General features: G+C 35.8%; 1 long non-coding RNA gene across 1 annotated transcript; it reads right to left on the reverse strand.

The window, feature by feature from the left end:
• Window positions 1-995: 995 nt before the first annotated feature.
• On the reverse strand, window positions 996-6,517 carry LOC131252094 (uncharacterized). The gene is made up of 3 exons (XR_009174177.1): window positions 6,384-6,517; window positions 2,985-3,049; window positions 996-1,451 (listed from the first exon to the last, which is right to left on the reverse strand). It is a non-coding gene; the product is annotated as an uncharacterized LOC131252094 (long non-coding RNA).
• Between the last annotated feature and the right edge of the window lie 14,571 nt (window positions 6,518-21,088).

Consider the following 21,088-nt stretch of genomic DNA (forward strand, 5'->3'; position numbering starts at 1 on the left):
ATTATTCTCTAGAATGCCCATCTAGGTGAATCTCCAAATTGGAACCAAGCCATTAGTTGTACGAGATTCAACCAACCCAACTTTCACATTACCTTTGCACTTCATAAGTACATCACTTAGGTAATCAATCGTTTGAAGCCGAAGAAGATCGATATTAAAGTTTGAACAAAAGAGAAGTTGATTCAAGTGCGGAGAAGCATTGATCAAGTATCTTAAGAAGGCACATCAACAAGGCTTAATCTAACTAATAAGAGTTTATATTTGAGTCTATCATATACTCATTCCTTGTGTACAATTAAGTACAAAGTTTACGACCCAAACTCAAACAGGTCCTTGTGTAGGATTGCCTTCGTCGGGAGTGTACATAGATTAGTTATTGCGTACAGCTAACCAAAGGTAATTGATTAGCCTATAGAAAACCCTTGAAGTCACCGAGGGAGCCACTAACATGGGTGCGTACGTGTAAATTTTTGTGTAAGACCGCATAGGTTATTAGTGAGCCTATAGAAAACCTTTTAAATATCTATTGTAGCCACCGACACGACTGTATACGTGTTAGCCCTTATGTAGGACCACACTACGCCAAAATAACCAAAAAAACGAATCGACATTTACGATGGACTTCATTCATCACATGCTACATCAAATCTATTGCAAATACTAAACGACGGATCTGATCCATCAAAGAAAACAATAGATCATATCCACAATTGATGGATGGGTCATTCTAAACTTTTGCGACGGATATGGTCCATCGCTACTCTTTACCTTCTGAAAGTAGCAACAGATTTAGTCCATCATTAAAATTTCATATGATGCACCTAATCAACATCCACCCATTAAAATCATAATATGAAGGCACAAATGACCATTCAAATGGATAGTAAAAACTTGTAAAATATTTATAATGAAAATCATAATATTAAGGCAAGCAAGCATATCTGAATCACGTGTAGCTGTTCACTTGGGCAGTTAGGTAAAATTTCTGCAAAATGTTTTTATTTTATTTTTTAAAAAAGGTTCACATTTGTTGTTTTTTAAATTCGTTGCACCTGATAGCATATCTATACACATTAAAATCATAATATGACGGCATGACCATTCAAATTCGTGGGTTATAAAAACAAATAATATCTATACACATCAAAATCATAACATCAAGGTAAGAAGCGTATCAGAAGCACAAGGAGCTGTTCATTTGGGCAGTCCATTGGAACAATCTAAACCACCCATGCCAACAAAATAAACAACCAGTAGTAAATAATAACAAAATCTTGTCCCAAAGTTGAAAGTGTATAAAACCACACAATAACTAACAACTATACTAGCATCATATGACTTCTCTCGCTATGATATCCAACTTGTGAAAAAGTTGGGAGTGTATGAAACCAGACAGCAGCTGACCATAGTCACCAAGCTTCCGGCACTTCCCTTATGTTTGTAGGGAATACCTGCAACAAAATCAAGCTTTAAGCAACAATATAAACCCAGTAGGCTGTGTTTGGATGCACAAATAAATTCAATTGTGAATATTTCGAAAATGGCTTCAAGAAAAAATGCATACTAGACTAACTGTTGAATATAAGCCTGTTGAAGATGAAAATAACAAAAAAATAAAAAATAAAAAAAAAATTTAGAGAAACATCCAATTAATAACATGTTGGGTAAATGAAAGGTAGGATCTCCCTGCAAAGAACACAAAAGCAATAAGTGCAATTGCATCGAAATATCATTTTACATGAAGAGGATATAAATTTAACAAGTGTAATGATAGAAAACTGCAAAATTGAAAGAGACGGCAATCTCATCATTGTCTAGAACCTGGACTCTTGATGACAGAAAATAATAGGCATGAGCATTCCCACTCCAAACGTAAGAAGTTATGTGAATGTTCTTTTTTTTTCTTCTTTTTTTCTTTTTAATACACACACACACACACACCCACACACTCACGCCGTCTATGTGAATGTTCATTCTCCACCTATTAGCAATTTCTGAATGAAGCAAGTACTTGGAACTTTCTATAACCTAAGCGACAAACCATTTCCACCTTTTTTGAAAGAATCAATGCAAGATTCATATCATTTCAGTCTGTTTAGAAAATCAGTCTATCGGATGATTCAGCTTGAGTCACCCAGAGTCACATTGAGTTGACCGAGTCGGACGGCCAACTCTATGAGGCATGCCGAATAGGGAGGCGGTCACCACCATGGGCAAGTTTCCTAGTGCCTCAGCTTGAAATCTCATCAAGTTGACTTGGTTCCAGTTCGAGTTATCAAGTTTTAGAACTATGATTACAACTTGGTTTTGAGCATTTCTTTGGAATTTTTGGACCTTGAGGATTTTAGTCTCCATTTTGATCTATTTTGGTTGCCACAACTTGCTTTCAACGAGTCATAACAGTTTGGGCCAGGTTGGGTTGCTATGCAAAAGTTAAATCCTTGGAATTATGTATTTTCTAGAAAGTTCAATTTTATTGGCCAGGCATTAGAAAAACTAGAGGAAGGCATGTGCCACGCATGCAACCAACCATAAGCATTCTTACCATTGGTAGAACATGACCAATGATGGTCCACCCATAGGCAATGTACATATGGCATATGTGCAACTCAATACAAACTGTCCAAATCATGGGCCTTATTGTAGACCCTCTATTTATATCTTCGTTTCCAAGGCTACTTATCCATTTGGATCATTGGGGGAAACTCTTGCACCCACAATTCTCATTATATATAGCATAGATAAACATTTGTGGATTCACAAGCGTGTATGCATATTTCCAAATTTTCTTAGTTCTGCAAGAAAGCATTCATAAACACTGATTAGAAAGATTCCACTAGAAAACAGAATGTCGAAATTGGATTATTCATTAAAAATAAAAATAAAAATAGAAAAGTAAACAATCAGAGTCAAGGAGAGCTGTACAGTACAATTATATGCTAATTTACTTCCTCTAATGTGATGGGATACTAAGAGATATGTACCTGGTATCACCCTGTCGCCGCTGTCCAAGATTTGTTAGTATAATAGCAAACCTGGTCCCAAGAATCTGCATAGAAGATCAAACAGTGGCAGGTAAATAAGAATCAAAACTTGAATGCCTTTTCTGGAAACATGATTATGTAAGACTTGCTAAGGTTACATTTTGTTGTTCCCACTTTTGAAGCTAAATGAGCTATGTGCTCCGCCCAAATTACAAGTGGATAAGAACCTTCCATTTCAACCACAATTTGAGGTGAAGTGTTGGAAAACTGAAACAAACACAATGTGGTTTTTGTCTTCCATGCCCCCAAATAAGGATGGGTGTATCATCAGTCGGAATGGCTGCTGACAATAATTACCCCTTTTCATTTATTTTTAAATAGTTCTTTAATCATTTTCAATAAAAAGTTCCGTATGTTCGAGCTGTATCTGACGTGGATCCCACACCCATTTCCATGCCATGCAAATATGCCTAACATGTTTTAACATTTTTCTTCTCATGGGTGATTGCTGCTATAGTGATGGTCTATATTGGCTTCCAGGAGGAAGACATACTAAAGAACGAGCGATAGATGCATTGCTGATTGAGCCAGGTGACATCTTAAAAAGTTCTTCCTCATTCAAAGGTTCTAGCCAATGGTGCGGTTGCATGGGGCTAAGTTATGTTGATGAGAGTGTGGTAACTGGAGAATCGGCAACCATTATGGAGCTAAACTCTTTGGTTATAGGAGGTACAAATAAATTTGCATGGTGCCCTTCACATAAAAGCCACCAAAGTGGGGTCTAAAATATGGTTTTGAGCCAGATAATTTCCTTGGTTGACTGCCCGGATGGCCAAAGCACCTTTTCAATGGTTTACTGATTTTGTAAGTACTATTACTGAAGCTTTACTGGGAACTTTCCAAGTTCATATTTAATCAACTCTATATGATTCAAAATTGTTAGCTCAATTGGATTTGGAACCTTTCAAGTGCATATGAATGAAATGCGATTCAAAATTGCTGGCTCAATTATGTTTACTGCAACTACCTTAGATTCTCTAGTTTTCTCTCTCTGTACTTTCTTTCTACTGTCTCCATCAATCCAATAATCAGCAATGAAATAAGAATTAACTGTAAAGAGCTTTCCTAAGTGAACACATTTGTGCAATAAAGCTCGTGTACACACTACACGTGCTAACATGGCACATGTGTGCAACATCCAACACATCCATTAAGGTTGGTCTAACCTTGTACATATTTTCACAAAATAATAATAATAATAATAATAATAATAATAATAATAAAATCTGGTCCAATCAGCATGTGGACGCAATATTGGAAACAGGTGGATAGGTTAGAAATCTTCAGCCAAGTTTTTCAGAGTAACCAATGGAGTAACTGATTCTTGGGCTACATCTTCAATATAGTAGTGCCATTCCGATGGATGGATTGGATCTTGGACCTATCATGCCATGTTGGTACATGTTTGGCGTGTGCATGAGCTTTATTGCACATGTGTGTGGGCTTAGCAAATCTCTAACGATAAACATGGAAAAATATGCGAATTTTCTTCACAGGAGGCCACAAGGATTTGAGCAAAAGAGTTCTAGAAGAATCATTCTTCTAAGGTTTTGAATCCCTTTATAGGAAACAAAGGCATATAAATCTCATAATAATCTGTTCATAATTAAACCAATATGTATAGCTTTATAGCTGAATCATGAAGTCCTACCCTCCACAAAAGAAACAAAGGTTTTAGCCCTACCGAACAACATAACTTGCCTATTTTGTCTATGAGATAAGGAAACTTAACAAGAGTCCAACTATTCTAAACTGCCTTAAATACCAACCATATGGCTTACACACATGCTGCATGGTTGTAGAGAACCTTCAAAAAAATACCTTACAGTTTGTATAAAAAGGGACAAAGGCCATCCAGTTTCCATACGAGTGTGTGTATGTGTGTGCGTGTGTGTGTGTGTGTGTGTGTGTGTGTGTGTATTCAATTGGTATGTGGACCGAAAAGGGTATCTGGTTGGGTCGTGGGCCTCAAAGTCTAACCATATGATATCTGGCCATCCAATTGATCCTATGAGACCCACCGGTCAATTAGAGCTAGTCAAATACAGAGAAGAGTTCTTTCAAAACAAAAAACTAATACAAAGAGTAGTTAATGACCTCTTAATGTGGGTTCCACTTATGTGATGCCGCTAATGCCAAGACTATGTTGTTAGCCGTGAAGTCTAACAACCGTAATTTTGGTGGTATATCCAAATACAACCTACATGTGTTCATGAAGATGAAGTTTCTTAAGAGTTTGAACCTAAAATGAAATGCCATATAACACAAATGAAACTTTTTCTTCCTTTTTTTATTGATAACAAAATTAATTTTATTGAGCAAGCCCAAAGGTGAAAGAAGTACAAGAATCCATTAAGATAATGGATAGGAAGACCTGATACACAGAAGAGCCCCTTCTGAAGTATCCACCATAGAGTTAGCTTCCCCATGAATATGCTGAAAAGAGATGTCCAATGAGCTTGATTGGAACCTTATGGAGTTGGATATGAAAACTAATTCCCAGTGCAGATCACATTTCCCTAACACCAAAGCACCAGCACTAGTGACCCACCCTCAACTATCACTGATCCTCGTACATGTAAGATGTCAATGAAGATTTCAGTCTCTATTTCAAATGCCAAGAATTCTGCGCTATTTGAAGTTCTGGAGCCAACCAGTTTTGAGAATGTACACATAATATTAATATCATTGCAGTTGTTTCTCACGACTCCAACCCCCATTTCCCCTAGGTTACCTCTTCAACTTTTTTGAATTGAGAGAGCTTTTATTGAATCAAAGATTAGAGAAGTACAGGATTAAAAGCATGCCAGTAAGCAACCCTGTCATCACTACCTTGAGACCAACATGCTGGTGCACGCAAGAAATCAAAAGGTACAACAACCAAACAACAAACTACACATAGTCCATAGTTTGGAAGGAGAATCCACCCAACTAGAGATACTCCATAGCTACTCTCCCATACCATTCCTTCACGATTTCCTCGGAGGAATAACCCTGAAATTCAATTATAGACATAAAGTATCCCGTTAACATAAGGTTGATACCCTTCTTGTTGTGACATTCGATCAACTTTCAAAGATTCCCCTATTTCTGTCGCCACCAACTCCACAATGCAGTGGGGATCATCTTCCACAAAATGCTTCTTCTCCTGGAACAGACCCACATTCCAGCCACAAATGACATCTCGGACAGAACCATGTCATGACTCCAAATGTCCCTCACAACATCAAAATGGAGGAACAGATGGACGAATTCTCCACCGATTCCGTTCCGAGAACGAGTAACGGAACGGGAGAACGGGATCATGACCGAAAATCTAGAGGGGAGAGAGGAACGAACCCAGAAAACCGTAGCAGAAGCTGTTCGTTGAAGCAACCGGGCGTTTGGTCCTCGATCAGGCTTCTACGCGGAGCTTGTCCATTTTCATGGGATTTCCGATGGTTGTCGACAAAAACGAGAGAGAGAAAGAGAGAGAGAGAGAGAAAGGAAATGCACGGCGAGGGTTTTGGAAAAACCCCTCTATTGTCAAAAAGACAATCGAGCAATGGTCTCGTCAGTACGTTTACACACGTGCGCACCCTCGCACACGTATCCTAGGCACAAAACCTTAACGGTCCAGGTGATGCGGCACCCCCGTGAAATCTGCCAGGCCTGAATTTCACCTTGATCCAAAACTCCCTGGGCATATAGAGGAAAAATTAAGGAAACAATTTCCTTTTGGCATGGCCTGCCAAAGTTTTAAATCAAGGTGAAAGTGGAGCCCTAAACTTTTTATAGGATGCTGCATCACATGGATGGTTTAAATTCTTGTACTCATATCACATGAGATGATATCTCAAAAACTTCTCACGCATTCATATGAAAGTTGAGGCTAAAACGATCATTTCACGTGCTCGGTATATTTCGGGCTAATATTGAGTATTTATGCCCATTATCCAATTTAAACCATTGCTAACTTCATCTCAAGGTTTTTCAACAGCTTGGATTAGAGTTTAGGGTCCAAACACTATATATTTCATAGGTTTTCATGAGATTAGCAAGTTACGGCTCAATTTTGAGCTAAAATTTTGGCCCAATTTAGAAATTTGATCCCGTCATTCTATTCTAATTGTCACGTGTTCGATTTGGCTGGTTTCAGGTGAGAAAGATATTGGACAAGATTGATCACTAATTTAATAGCCCATATCCTAAGATCTAACAGTCAGATTTGAGTGAAATTTAATCTGCACATTGAAAATCATTCTCTTCAATCTGAACTGATCAGATTGTCAAAAAGCTGTCTAGGTCTATACAAACTGATTGTGCCAATATAAATAGTGTTTTGGACGGATCTGATTTGTTTCAAGTCAAATTGAACTTTATTTTGTTATATATCCTAATTAGAACGTTTTGAACATATCTAACTGTTTAGATCAACTTTAGGATAACTTGATCATAGAAATTGATCAATCTCATCATTATAAGTTATTCTTGAAATAACACTTCATTATACTTGGGCCATCATTTTATGTACACGTGAACTTGCATGTATGCATAAACACTTGGAGGCTCAATTAGTGGATGTCACTAGTAATTTACTCCAAAATCCCAATTTTTTTTTTCAACTGATAAATTCCAACCAAGCTAATATCCAACTAACTGAATGAGTGTAATTTTTCATATTCAACCGTCATATAAATGTCCACTAATAAATTTGGTTCTCTCATTTCAAATTTCTCAATTTTTTTCAATCTCGCCAATTTACTTTTAAATCTCATTTTTTTATTGAACTACTCAAAATTTTTGAAAATTTTAATTTCTTCCAAATTTTTTTTTTTTTTTTCAAAATATCATTTTTTTTTTTATTATTATCAAACTTCTCATTTCTTTCAAACTTCTTAACCTTTTTTTCAAAATACAAAATTTCAAATTTCTTTTTAAAAAAAAATCATATTTCTTTTAAATCTTCATTTATGTTTCAACATGTCAATTGTTTTCAAACTTCTTTTTTTTTTTCAAAATCTCATTTTTATCTAACTTTTCAATTTTTTTCAAAATAGAAAATCTCAATTTCTTATTAAAACCCACATTTTTTCCAAATCTTTTTTTTTTTTCAAACTTTTCAATTTTTGCAAGATGCCATTTTAAAATTTTTTTTTTTTCAAAATCATAATATTTTTAAACTTCTCAATTTTCTTCTTCAAGCTGTCAAATTTTTGTTAAAATTTCAGTGTTTCTTTAAATCATTTTTTTTTTCAAATCTCAATTTTTCCCAAAACATTGTCCAAATTATTATTATTTTTTTTAACTTCTCAATTTTCTTTTTCAAGATGTCATTTTTTTGTCAAAATATTTTTCAAAATTTCTATTTTTTCAAACATCTCAATTCTTTTTTTAAACATATTATTTTTTTCAAACTTCTCAATTCTTTTTTCAAAATCACAATATTTTTTTTTTTATGAAACTTTTCATTTTTTATTTTTTTTTCCAAACACAAAATCTCAAAATTTTAAAAAAAGAATGAGCAAAATCTCGAAAAAAAAAAAATAAAAATCTCACTTTTTTCAATATCTAATCTCTTTCACACTTATCATTTTTTTTTTCAAAGTGCCATTTTTTTTAAATGTCAAAAATTTTCAACATCTCAATGTTTTTTAAATATCATTTCTTTCCAAAATTTCAAGTTTTCTCACACATTGTAATTTTTTTTTCAAACTTTTGGACTTTGTTTTTCAAAATCACAATTTTTTTCAACTTCTCAAATTTCTTTTTCAAAATGTCAATTTTTTCTTTTCAAACTTATCGACTTTATTCAAACTTCTCATTTTTTTCCAAAATGTCTTTTTTTTTTTTTAATCAAAATATCAATTTTTATTAAATCAATTTTTTTTTCAAAATGTAATTTTCTTAAACATTGTCAAAAATTTTAAACTTCCCGACTTTATTTTTCAAAATCATTAAAAAAAATAACTTCTCAATTATTTTTTTCAAAAAGGCTTTTTTTTTTTTTTGTCAAAATCTCAAAATTTTTAATCTCAATTTTTTTTGAACTAATCCATTTTCAAAATTTCAATTGTTTTTAAATCCCAATTTTTTTAAAAAAAAATCTACAACTTAAGGGAGCCCCGATGTAGGGTGGGATTTTTCATGTGATATTTCCAAGCATTTAAAATATGGTTTTCATGTCAAAAAAAAAAAAAACTATAAATAAAAAAACAATAAATAAAAATCACTATACACAAAAAGCAACAAAAAATTTCAATGCATTCTATCAATTGATACCAAAAAATATAATAATAAAAATACTATTAAATCACTGAAATTCTATTTAAAATCACTTCATGGTTTAAAATAAAGTACAATTTTGCATCAAATTCTAAAAAAAAATAAAATTATAAGCTTGAGGTTTGGGGTGAAAGTTAGATTAGCCAGGATTTGTCACGAACCATGGTCCGTCGCAAAGGCAACATATAATCTGTCACCAACTGTTGAAATTGGTTTTTCAGTGGAATTTTTCGACAAACCAAAATCCATCAAAAAATCTTTGTTGATGGATATGATCCGTTGAAAAAATTTATGATGGAGTATATTCATCGTAAAATAATAGTTTATGATGGATTCTTGTCCATTGAAAAAATACCGCCTAAAATTTACCTGAGCTGGACTTCATGATTTAACGACAGACTTTTTCTTATATTTGCATGTCCGTCGCAAAATCTGTCGACAAATCATATCCGTCATTAAACCAAGTGTTTTTTCTTTTCTTTCTTTTTCTTTTTCTTTCTTTCTTTTTTTTTTTTTCTTTTTTTTTTTACGATGAACTAGATCCATGGTAAAACCAAGCATTTGTGTCATTTTTCACTGTTTTGGCATAGTACCACCACCGACGTGGAGGTGTACATGTAGGTTCGTGGTGAATCTATTGAAAACCATTGTAAAGATTTTTAGTGAACTTATGAAAAACCAATTGAGATAGTAAAATCCGGTAGACTCGAGTTTGAGTGCGTCCTTCGGGAGTGAAGTAGGTATTATATACAATTTACGATGATGGCCCCAACATGGGTACTTGGAGAAAAATGTGCAGGAAACACAGTGCAGAATTACTTTTGGCCCAATTTTGAGTACATACCATGAACACGAGGGACCACCCTTCAACATGAAGTCAGGTGCCCTTCGTGTTCCTATATATGGACTTCAAAAAAATATAAGATTGGACCAATTGGTTGTGCACACATAATGTTTGGTGTAGGGCCAAAATAATATTTTAATTTTCTGCACATAATTTTCTACACAACCATGCCTAGCCCTATTTTGGGACCCACTCCCCGATCATGTGGGGTTTAATTTAACCCAAGTAAAATATTATTCTCTATTCATTGGTATAGGTTAAAGGTTCCAAGTGGTGGCTCATACATATCTTGTGCGAGGGGTCCACTACAGAGGACCAAAGTTTGTACATAACAAATAATCATACAGTTCTCAGCAATGGGGTTTGTCACAACTTTGGGCCCACTTTCCAAACATTTGGAGATCATTCATGACAAAAAGGTAGGACATACCAGCTCACAGACATTTGGATTAAACATCCCCCATAGTCAAACCCTTAACTACAGAGTGTGAGGCCCACCACAAGGTGTCAAAGAGGCCTACATACAACACAATTGGGTAATTAGAAAAATTCCAACAAATAGAAAGTGTAAAGGGAATGAAATAGATCTAATGGCAAACCATAGATAAGACACACACAAAAGTGCACATGGGTGTCCAGATTGGATGAACTAATAAAACACATAAATCACAAGTGGTCCCACTCCCAAGTGAGTCAATAAGAGGATGAATGTTATGGACAACATATATATAACATATACATCAAGTAGCACATGAAAGGTATTGATCAAATCTCTATGATCAGATTCTCTGTTGGGAAATTCAAGCCAATAGATGGTTTGAGAATACATCATTTAGTGTGTGTGTGTGTGTGTGTGTGTGTGTGTGTAGGTTTCCAACTATATAGGGCCTTAGATCTATTTAGACCACACACAACAATTCAAGATTTACCTTACAGAAGCATCTTTCGATCTAGAATTTTCTAAATTCTATAAACTATGAATCTGAGCATAAAGATTGTACATATGATTATCAATTAACTTAAGTAAGGTAAAGAAAAATATAAATTAAATCTGATCGTTGGAATCCCGGATATGGCCGACATAACATGTAGCCACAACAGGCCCTCAGAAACATTTTGGTATTATGCCAAGAGTTCAGTCGTCCGAACTCCAATCGAGGCTTATTATATATCGTTGGAAAGCTACTTAGATTTTCTACGAAGTCAATGAAATATATCTTTATATTGAGTTCAATAAAGGGACTAAAAAGTGGTATGTTTGCATCCACGTGCATGCGTATGGGCTCAGGCATGGGCATAATTATGGTCACGGTCTCAAGCTCGGTGCGAGGGCATGGGCATGAGAGGCAATGTGGCTATAGAGGCGCTAGTGGCGTACTTTCCACTTCACACATGCACATCATGTCACAGATAGGTCGCTCCCTCGTGACCTTATGCAAATTAGTGCGAGTCGTGGTGTGATAATGGTTAAGAGAGATGGGTTAGGTGGATGGATTCAGAGTATTGTAGGTAAGAGGTCTGAGAGAAGCCTATCTACCTTATATAGGGGCTAAAACTAGCCATTTAAGAGGCCAGGTGTAACTAATCATGCAACAATAAACTGGAAAATATAGAAATTGTTGCATGTCACTAGCCCAATAGTCATAAACGGCTAGCCACTGAGTATAAACGGGTAGTATGTAGTTGGTTTTCCGACATGAAAAATGGTCAGAAACTGCCAAATAATGACTGGATTCTCATTAATAGTCAGAAACAGTCAATTGAAGTTGTGACCCTGAACCAAAACGTCCAGCTACCTAAGCCAATATAAATTGAGCTTGGTTGGTTCATTTCAACATCACAAATCACTCGACTCACTCTCTCATATGAACTAGTAAAGCTCCAAGTGTTTTCTAATCAAGCCAGTAAGGTTCAATACTAACCTAAGCTAGCAAGTCCACAAGAACTAGACCAATGTAGTGGTCCAAGCCAGTAATTTCATTTTCTATCTTTCTTTCTGACTTGGGAATTTTCCTTTAAGTTTTCATATGCCAACAAATTATGTTTACAAAGTTCTACTAGTGGTTTCTTTGTGTTTGCTAAACACAGAACCACACCCATGCTCATCATATCCTAGAAGCTATTTTCTTGTAACCTGTCAGTAGACTCAATTACTTTGAGAAAGGGGCAAATAACACTTTAAGGATAGTGTGATCACACGTGCTTTAGCTTATCCTTAATATTTTTGGTTTCTTTCTTCTCTTTTTTTAATAATTATAAATCTGTAATTTAAGAATATAAAATCCTCAACACTTTCTCCAACTGTTTGTTTTAAGAAACATGTATCAAACCTGAATTTACCATGATCACTTTGTTTCGACAAGAAACGAAAGGTATTTGATTTGGGGATTATCTTATTCAATTATAACAAAGAAAATATACGAAGAACAATCATCACATTTTTTTTTTTTTTTTAATTCTTAATTCATTTACATCCTTTCTATCCCTTGATTCTAAGATAAAATATGTACATAAATGCAAGCAAGGATTGAGTTGAATATCAATTTCAGCAGCATTCTAGATCATGATATGATTTCCACTCATATGAGTCATTGTGCGGGAATGTTATTGTTCCAATCAACTTCATGAACTTGAAGAACTTTATTTTTGTAGTGTGAATTGAGCTTTCTTCAACATCTTCAAAATGATGATCTATCATTGGAAATTCACTTTCCGCGCAATGGACTTATTGCGCGGGCAGCAAATGAATATTGCCATCTAGTTGTGAGGACCAGTGCCTTGTGTGAGAAATTTGTTGCGCATCGCGCAATGGGTTCTTCAGAGTACATTGACGAATCTTGGTAATTCTTCTCTCTTCTGCTCTTCTGGAACTACTTTGATCGATCCAAATGAAGAAGGTGATGGGGTATTTGTAGCCTCCTGCACATGTGAACCCTCCTCTCCGCACAACAGATCTAACACGATGTTCCATTGTGTGGCCATTTTCATTGCATGCATACTTTGATTGCGCGTCACACAATGAATCTTCTAAACTCATGTTGCACGACTCATAATAGACAATTATGAATTTTCATCTTTTTCATATTTTCTTCTCTTCTCACTTATTATTATTTTTTATGCTCCAACAGATGCCCCATTGATCCTTTATTTTGAATATTTTCTTCAATATTATAAAATGGAGGATAAAAAAATATCCATTCCATTTATTCCTTTGCGTGCAACAACATGCCATTGCACTATCGGGTCCGTGCAATGGACTCGGGTCCGTGGTACTATATAAGTAGCACTTGTCTCCATTTTGCCCATTTTAATCTTCAGAGCTGACCTCATTTTGCACTGAGATTCATTTCCATGTAATAAAAATGAGTGCGCAACGAGACTTTGAGTGCGACTAGACTTTGCGTGCAACAGACTTGTCTGTTTTTTCAAAAATTTTCTAAATACCGAAACTCTGCTAAATCTTCCTGATATATATATATATATATATATATCCAAATTCCTCCCGATATCCTTTCATCTTATCTTCCTTGACACAACTTAGAAATATGTCAGGGCTACATCTTCAAGAAAGAAGATCATGCATCTCATCTAGGAGCCAGACAAGTCATTCAAAATTCTTGGAATTGTGTAGAGATTTATGAGAAAACTTTAGAATTCTACAATCGTTCTAAGAATGAAATGATCATCATTCCCAAAACCTGCAACGTCATTGGTCCATTCTTCGTTGCGAGCTAGTTGACCAAATGATCCGAAATAATCTTATTTCTACTGACAACTAAGTTATTATGGAATCAAGGATTTTAGAAGGATCTCTAGAAGAGAATGGATCCCACCAAAGAGTTAGCAGGATTCATAATATGCGATTTTTACACCCATGTTATGATCCTCAACATCCCTTTCGTACTCATTATTTTGAAACCGTTCAACAATACTTCTTTATTGAAAGATCATCCTGGAATAAAGAATGATTCTTGGTGATGGGTCTCTTATCTCCTCGCGATTTCTATAATGCTTAGGCTCAGGCCATTACTCGGAAACATGCTGCCGTTCTGGAGCATATTGGCCTTTTTGACACGATCATAGATACGTCAGAACATTTTTGTGGAGATGCAACTATCTTTAGAGGCTTCCTTAATCATTGGTTTCCAATTACCAATTCATTTCACCTTCCTTTAGGAGAAATTAGTATCACCTTGTGGGACCTTCTTTGCATAGCAGGCCTTCCTATCATGGGCAATATCTTCGATGCATATATACCTTCAAATGAAGAATTTACTCCCACTTCTGCAGGAGATAATAAATTTGAGATCCCGAAAATCACTCTCGAACTCTTCAGAGAAATGACTAATTTTCCGCAGCTTGACGAAATTAGTTCCCTTGTTTGGTTGGCTCATTTCTCTCGAAAACTACATTATATCTTCTTTTTTCTACTCTCTTTTAGAGTCTTCATCTTATATACATTCATATCATCTCGTTTTGATAACCATATCTTCACCTTGATAGCTTTACAAGCTAGAATCATCGAGAACTCGGGATTATTCGCGAGAATATTAAGGGCACCACCGAATATTCTTGCGAACTAGCCGCTTTTCTAACTTACTGGCTAAGCTTGGTGATATTTCTAAGTTTGAAACAAGTGGAAATCATCAAACTGACTTTCTTCGTAGTCACAGGTGCAATGGCGGAGGGTCAAAAATATCCATTATCTCCACTAGTTCTTTGCTCATTATATCGTGCTTTTGGTGATATCATTTCCAGCTTTAGAGGTTCAATTGCTGAATCTTTTCCAGTTTGTGCTCCTTAGCATTTCTTCATAGGCTGGCTAGGATTGTATTTTCCTTAGACCTTTGCTGATTCTGAAAGATCCTATTCAGATCCTCAGCGGATTCCACTTCAGCATTATCAGCTGAGAAAGATGATCGAAAAATTAAATGGTTGGGTCACCGAAAAAATAGAAAATAGTGATTCTATCGACTTCTTTCAATTTCCATTTATTAGTTGTCCTGAAGATATAAAAGTTGTTGATGATGATTCTATCTCTTTTGGTGAACGTCCGTTCCTTGTCTCCATCAGATATAGTACTCTTCCATTGAGGGAAGGTAACACATTCTGGCGTGAACCATATTATCCAAATAGATTTGCTTGTCAATTTGGATTTGATCAAACTGTGCCAGAGACTTGTGATATTTTTATTAGAACAATGAGAAGTAATGAGAAGTTATGGCATTGGGCCATATAACTAGGCCTCAATATGGAGGCAGCTTTTGAACATTCATACTGGATCATGCTTCATAATTCATATCTATAATTATCCAGTTCATGTTTCTTATAGTTAGATGCGTTGGTGGGCTCATAAGTACTGTTTAGTGCATAATTATTATCCAATAGATTATGTCATATGGATCCCTTTACCGCGCGTAAGAGATTACCAGAAAGACCAAGGCATAAGTTACTTTGAAGAAATAAATCATGCCCCCTCTCCAGGCCAACTTTGCATAAGGATTTCTTCAGAAGATAATATTTGTGGAATGAAGCCTGTTGATACTCTTGAAGGATAGATAGCATTTGGTGTCCCTTTAAAGAATTCAAAGAACGCATCTGAATTCTCAGATCTTTCAGAACAAAATGACGATTCTTCACAATTTCATCTTCCTCCGCCTTTGCAAATTTTACGAGATAACCTTTCTTCATCATCAGAAAAGCAGGGAACATGAATACATCGTCTTTCTCTTTGGAAGGATAAAAAAATTATAATTGAAGATCCGTAATTCGTATAGTTGATCTTGAAGAACTAACTTTTGAATAGAAAGTAGTAAGTATTTTGAACAAATTTAATATTGCTATAATTTGGACCTTATTAAAAAGAAATGCATTCTGTATGTTTGTTTAATCAATATTTGAGATTTTCATGATTTATTTCATCATATCAGACAATTTGTATATTTGAGCATATCTTGGATAAAATGGATGAAACATATGTATTTGTAGCATTTTGATGCTACACATAGTTTAAGCTCTTGAGTAGTGGACTTAATATCCTTTAACTGAACATACTTTGATTGGAATGACTTGACTTGACTTGACTTGACTGGACACATTCACACACAGTTTAAGCTCTTGAGTAGTGGAGCAGGCACAGTTTTTTAGACTCTTGAGTAGTTAGAGTCAGGTCTTATGCAAGTGGTCTCTATAACTCTTATGAGTTCGTAGTGAAGCTACCAGGGTAATGAACTTGGTAGGTTTTACATGCAAGGTTGACCGTAGTAACTCTCTAGAGCTCATGGGGCTCGCAGGGCTACCTTAGGGTACCAAATTCAAGGTCGTCAGTCCATCTATTAGGGGGTAGCTCGTTTAGAGGACTTGTCCCTATGAGTTTCTACTGAAATCAAGCCAGGAATCTGGGGGGTCTTACGCATGGTTGGCCTATCTATGGATGAGTCAAAGAGCACACACTGTAGCTCACTTTTTTTTCGTCTACAAGGTCGGACCCATTCAAGGGAGTACATTTTCTTTCACTGTCCCCCGTGACGCTGTCGGAAGCTATACAAAAGGCTTAGTCTTACGCATGATTAGTCATCCTGGACTTTTGGCCACTTAGGGATTTTCGTCGCTGGCTCTCTCCGTTGCTTGCATAGGTTTAAGCATGTGATGGCCTTCGCGTGCTTTTTAGGGCCACTAGCTTCTCATTGCTCCCCGCATAATATTTGATATATCATCGATTGTAGTAGGTCTTGTGCGAAGCATTCTGCTGCCATAGATGATAAATCGCCAAATGATATATTTTCATTGCTAATAATAGTATTCTTGATAATATTTACATTTAAAATAGTGTATCAACTTGGCAATAATATCAGTTTGACGATAATGACTTTTGTAATAGTGGTCAGCAACAATTAGCGATGGCGATAATTCAATTTGACGATAATCATCAGTGCTTGGCGATAATTGGCGATATTATTAATTTTGGCAATAATCATTAGCGTTTGGTGATAATCGGCGATAGATTTGATACGCTTAATATGCTTGAGAATCTACCTTTCATTCATTGATATATGGAGAAGAATACATGGCATTGTCTTTTGAGGCTTTTTCATCATTCTTCTTGTCTTTCCTCCTTTTGATTGTGAAGTACTATATTAATAACCTTCAAAATCAAAATTGCAGTGAACTTTAGGGATGATATATCTTGATAAAGCGAGCCTTGTCATGCATACTTATAGCTCCACACTCTAATCACAAAGATATGAAAAGTCGCATCCATAATAGAATATGGCTTTTCTTCTAAATAATCATGACTGACTTTAATCGGGATTGTGTGCCATTACTTTTTCTTTTACATTATACATTTTCCTTATGATAATTTCACCACTGTCTATCATTTCTTATAAAATTTTCTTCAAGACGAAGCAATTCTCAGTTCGATGTCCAAGAAGACGATGATAATAACAGTAATCATTTTCTCTCATTTTCTTCATCTCCTTTGGACGTTTTGGCCATGGTAGTTTGATCTTCTCTGTAGGCAATAATTGATTCATCATAAGAAGTACATCATTTTCTTTAAATATATATTTTTCATAGTTATTGAATTGTCCAAATCTTTTCTTTACTTTCTCCACTGTAAAATTGCTCATATTTCTTTTATTAGAGTTTCTTTGTTCAAATTGATAGTTCTTCATTTCCCTTTCTTCCTTGACATTACCAGTCGAAGTCTTTTTGGAATATTAAAACAACCGGTTCGTATAAAAATTGAACTCTTTCCCACTGAGCTTTTCTAGATCGCAAGCTTTTACAATCAGATCTTGAAAGGTTTATATATTCGGACTAATAAGACCCATTGCAATATATGGTTTTATGCATTCTATACATAGCTTGACTTGTTCTTCTTCTTTCACCAATTGTGAGCATGATGCCCCCAGTATCCTCCATCGATCGATGAGTTCTTTGATTGGTTCGTCTTGTCTTTGACAGATAGAAGTTAAGACATCTGGACCAATTTCTTCAGTAGATGACCTAGGAAGCTGTGAATAATAATAGCGAATATTTCTAATGGAACTTGCTGTAGGAGATATGGCAAATGGTAGTTTTCATGTCATAACAGCTTTCTCTTTATCTTTCCATATCTTTGACGGATCCTTGTAGACGCTACGTTTATAGTTACTTTTCTCTCTTGCTTTTCATCCTTTTTCATTACTATCTTTCCTTGCTTTATCATTTTCTGCAATATATCTTTTAATGTGAAGCAATGTTCTATAAGATGCCTTAGGAAACGATGATAACAACAATAATTCTTTTCTTTTGTTATCTCGACTTCCTCTGGATATTTGGGTTGAGGTAACTTGATAGTTACAACAGTTAGTAGTTGCTCCATCATTGGCAAAACATCTTCCTTTTTGAAGATATATCCTTTGTGAGAATCATATAATCGACGTCGTTTATCATTTTCACGACCTTTATAATGATATGAATTTTCTCTTTTCTAATTTTTCGTTTATTTTGAAAGGTGTGTCTTTTCTTCTCTCGATTAATAACATTTACCATTGACCTGTTTGGCCCTCTTCTTTCTGTCCTATTTTGAAATGCTGGAATTTTCCTTGCCATTAGCTCCAGTGCGTGTGCCTTTGTAGTGAGGTCTCAAAAGATTCCTATGTTGGCACTTGTGAGTCTGAACGCAATTCCCATTTCCATGGAATTTAGGCACATCTTCACCTGTTCCTTTTCTTCGGGTAATTGTCTGCATGAGGTTCCTAAAGTTTTCCACCAATCGATGAATTTCTCCACAGGTTCGTTTTCCCTCTGTCGTATAGAAGCTACTTCTGTAATACTAACATCATGATCTGATGAGAAGAAGTTTGATATAAAAGCACCTTGCATCTACTCCCAAGTTCATTTTGACCTTGGCGCCAAATTGGAATACCATCGGAATGCTTTTCCTGTTAAAGAAGAGCCAAACAGTCGTAAGCAGTATTGTGAGGTGGTGGAGAAATTACCCAGTGTGGTAATGAAGTGCATTAGGTATTCTTCTGGAGACCCATCCTCGTTGAATTTTTGAAAGTCAGGATGTTTGAAATTAGCTGGAAATGGTATGTCCTCAACTTCTCTCAGATACAGCGTTCTATAGCGAAACCTCTCGGTATGCTCACGTTCTCTGACTATTTCTCTAACTACTTGTAGAATTTCCTCTTGGGTTATTGTTCTCACAGCAAGGGCAGAGTTGTGTGATCCTATCCTCGTAGGTTACGATCCTTCAGGCCATTGCTCATTTCCATTTACCGCAGCCATCATTGGTGGAGACACAACTTGAGCTACGTTGTGGGCGAGAGTTGCCAAGGTTTCTCGAAGACTTTGATATTCTTCCATTAGAGTCCTTTGAGTTTGTGCCATTTCGGCCATTTTCTCATCAACATTTGGTAGTGGACCCTGACTTGTTCCTGTTATATATATAATGGCTTCTCCACTCTCTGATGAAGTTGTCAGTGAAGTGGGATATGAGCGCATCGAAGTGCTAGGGCTTGATAAGTGAGAATTCTTATTAAGTTCTCTTGTGTTTCCATAGGATTCGACTGATTGTGATGTAACTAGTAGAGGCGTCACTTGCGGAGATACAGAGGATGGTGAATCTTCTACACTTGATTTACCCTTTTCTTTACTTGTCCATCGGACGTTTGCGACGAGCAAGGCTGGGAAATCTTGCGACGTTAGGGAGTAGGGGGATCTCCCTGGATAAAGTGCTGGAGGAGCAAGTGTAGGATTCTTTCTAGCTGCGTTTCTTATCACCGGACCTCTGATCATTTGTGACGAAGTTAGGTTGACAGCTGCACGAGACTGAATCTTCGACCTTCAACTAGAAATGATTATCCATTCGTCTCCTTCATCTCGTGTGAGGGGTGATACAGATATCACTTCCGCAACAACTCGAGAAATGTTATTTCTGATCGGTGATGTCATTCTTGGGGTTGGCTGATTCTTCAGACCCAGAGATTGATTACGAGCATACTCCACCACGAATCCGGTTGAAGTGAAATAGAAAACTATTTTGCTTGAAGCGGTTGTCATTAGTTGTAGCTTGAACGTATGCATTGTACCATAACTTTCTGATTGTCAATACAAAATAATATTAATTAGTGTCTAGATAACTTATCATGGAGATGAAGGGGAGGATTTTCCCATTGAGAGTCGTCATTTTGGCGTCGGTATGACGCCAAACTATTATGAAATTCTCTCTCTCTCTCTCTCTCTCTCTATATATATATATATATATATATATTTATATTTATATTCTAAGTTATTATTGAGTAAGACAGAAAGTCCCTAGCAAAGTCGCCATTTTGTTTCAACAAGAAATGAAAGGTATTTGATTTGGGGATTATCTTATTCAATTATAACAAAGAAAAGATATAAAGAACAATAATCACATTTTATTTATTCTTAATTCATTTAAATCATTTTTATCCCTTGATTCTAAGATAAAATATGTACAGAAATACAAGCAAGGATTGAGTTGAATATCAATTTCAGCAGCATTCTAAATCATGATATGATTTCCACTCATATGAGTCATTGTGCGGGAATGATATTGTTCCAATCAACTTCATGAACTTGAAGAACTTTATTTCTATAGTGTGAATTGAGCTTTCTTCAACATCTTCAAAATGACAATCTATCATTGGAAATTCACTGTCCATGCAATGGACTTGTTGCACGGGCAACAAATGAATATTGCCATCTGGTTGTGTAGACCATTGCCTTGCGTGAGAAACTTGTTGCGCGCCACGCAACGAGTTCTTCGGAGTACCTCAACGAATCTCGATAATTCTTCTCTCTTCTGCTCTTCTGGACTATGATCGATCCAAATGAAGAAGGTGATGGGGTATTTATAGCCTCCCGCATGTGTGAATCCTCCTCTCCGCACAACAGATCTAACGTAATGTTCCATTGC

The sequence above is a fragment of the Magnolia sinica genome, chromosome 1 (assembly GCF_029962835.1).
Source record: "Magnolia sinica isolate HGM2019 chromosome 1, MsV1, whole genome shotgun sequence".
NCBI classification, from domain to species: domain Eukaryota; kingdom Viridiplantae; phylum Streptophyta; class Magnoliopsida; order Magnoliales; family Magnoliaceae; genus Magnolia; species Magnolia sinica.